The sequence below is a fragment of the Olea europaea genome, unplaced genomic scaffold (assembly GCF_002742605.1).
Source record: "Olea europaea var. sylvestris unplaced genomic scaffold, O_europaea_v1 scaffold2303, whole genome shotgun sequence".
Lineage (NCBI taxonomy): Eukaryota > Viridiplantae > Streptophyta > Magnoliopsida > Lamiales > Oleaceae > Olea > Olea europaea.
In genome coordinates, this window is record NW_019241121.1 from 12924 (window position 1) to 15844 (window position 2921).

A 2921-nucleotide genomic window follows, 5' to 3' on the forward strand; every position below is an offset into this window, starting at 1 on the left:
CCTTCTCACAAGATCAACATACTAGAAAATGGCTATGGATGAGTGTATATATAATGGGTTAGTTTAGGTCAACCAATGGGCCAACAATCTAAATAACCAATATATCATTCCAATACAAAGCCACAACTTGGGCCATCTAAAAGTGTTGGGTCACGAGCAATATTAACTCTATTAAATTGTTTCAAATGGCCCCGAGTTGTTTCCGGGTTGAATTATCATTAAAGTGTCGATACAACTTATCCAATATCGTCCGAATTTATTGGGGGAAAAAACCCAACATAGAGATACATATTTATACTCTTTGTTCGTAGAACTTGATAAGGTAAAAACGTAATCTGAAGATAGATGATGTGGGTAAAAACACATTCTGAAGATCGATTACGTTAATGTCGGATGCATTATTATTGACATAACTTGAATAAATGCGGCCAGTAATTTCTCAAGTCTCACACACACACACACACACACATTCGTAGTTTTGAGGATGTTACGAAAAAATTTGATGCTACAGAGTATAGTTTTCCGAGTAAAGTTCTGTAACTTCTGATTTTCTTGAGAAAAACTGCCAATTTTTTATTATTTATTATTTTTTTCTTTGTGCATTTTTGGAGATTCTGTGTCTGATTCATGTGTTTTTCTAATTGTACGTGATCAATTTTATAACTTGTTTTGACCCAAAACAAGATTGTGAAAAATTGTTCATTGTCCAATACATGCAAATAAACAAATTGAATTGAAAATCTGCGCGCGACAAGGAAATCTCCACTTTGTTGCCACTCACAATGTTTTATTCCGAAACAACTGGCTTTTGTTGGCTACCAAGAGTTGTGGTAGAATTTTTGCTTCTTTCGTCAAATAGGTTTGTTAGAGTTGATAACCTTTATAATTTTAAAATGGGAAGAGAAGTTTTATATGAATTGCTCAATGATTTCCGAGTCTAATGTGACGATACTGAGAGTTAAAATATTATTATTGTGTGTTAAAGTCGTTAATGGTTAGCTTTGAGCTACAATACCACATTTAAGAAAAATTTCTTTTGTGAGTAAATAGTGCTAGTGTAAGCACGTGTTTGCCTCAAGCGAGGTGATAGATCACATTATGGTTGATGTGATTGATACTAGCCAAAGGGCAAAATGGGGACTCTATTGGGGCTTGTGAAGGAAATTTTGAAAGCATAGTTATTTATAAAAGTTGAACCCCAATTTTGAGGGTCCCCATCTTTTCGTCTCCTAGAGTTTTGTGAGGACGGTAAATCGAGGGATGTGTCTCAACAGGCAGGGAACAAGAGCTGTCTATATAATGCACCTGCAAGATGTCCAATTTCATGTCTCAAAAATCGAACCCTCACACTGCGGCTATTAGCAAGGCGTGAGATAATCTCACTTCTATTCTTTGCACCATTGGGCTATGCCCCGAGGGGCAAGCATAGTTATTTATAATTTGATCAAATTCTGTTTTTATTATATATTTTGTAGGATTTACATTATCTTTTTACTTTTTAATTTACATATTCTTTGGGATCCACTACTTCTAATTCATTATAAGTGATGATTGGGAACTTAAGGGACTGTTTGTGAGCGATTTTTTCACTCAAAAAATTGATTTTTTGACAATTATTTCACTATTCCAGTCGTCATATTTGACTTCTTCTCTCACAGGTGGACTCCACTTTTTTCCTAACGGTCAAAAAATCAATTCTCAAAATCATTCCCAAACAGGCTCTAAAGCTTGAAAATTTGAAAGTCAAAAAAGATTTTTTTTTGTTTTTTTTGTTTTTGTTTTTGTTTTTGTTTTTGTTTTTGTTTTTTATAAATATATTTTGTGTAAAAACTTGAACTCTTGCCTTTTTTTTTATTTTTTATTTTTTAAATCCCACTGCTTATAATGCATTATAAGTTATGATTGGGAAATTAAAGGGTGAAAGTTTGAAAATCAAAATTTTTTTAAATATTTTATAAGCATTTATTTTGTGGAAAAACTTGACTTGCCTAGTTTGTTTTCAAAAAAGAATTATGAGTAGGTGTGGTAAGCATTTTTTTTGTGGACAATCGTGCCCACTTGTGTGCCAAATTATTTGACAAACACACAATGCGAGTCATATATATGTGCAATTCTATAATGCCTTGAAATATAAAATACAATTTACTTATTTAACAAATCATATGACAACGAAGTGGAGTTGGTGGGTTAAGTCAAACGATGACTTTTTGCAGTTTGCCGACTCTTCTATAATGTTTTCACGAGAAATAAAAGTTTGATACGATACGCCACTTATTAAAAATCACATGCACTAAATCCCACGTTCGCGAGGGTTGTATGACTAAAATTTTAATATAGATTTGATAAAAATTGATGAAATATATAATTAAAAATTAATAAAAATTGTGAACTTATGTGATCTCAATTTTTTAAGCTTCTCCAAATAATCACTAAGTTCATCTTCGATTTTAAAAAAAAAAATTGGTTGAAAATAAAATAAAATTTAACAATAATTTTAATCACACATTTTATGGAATCTAGGACTTTTATTGAGTGTTCAACTACATATTTTTATTAACTTTTATTAAAAGCTACTAAAAATATTATTTTTAATAAAATCAGAAGGGTATAAGTCAAATAGCTTATATGAAAAGTATTATAGTAAGAGTAATTTTGTAACATGGACAAGGGATGTCAAGACATATCGAATTGCCCAAAATTTATATAATTTGAGTCGAACTCGTCGTAAGTTTGAAATTAACTTTGCTTGAGCCTCGTTTTTCTATTTATTACTGTAAGTCACGTTAACACAATCCATTAAAATCGTAAGTTCAAGTGGGTGAAATGACTCGTTTTGCTTCTCTCGAATAAGTTGAATACGATGCCGTGGTAATTAACTTCTCTTTTACAGAAATAATGCAAAGAATTATACTTTTTTTTTT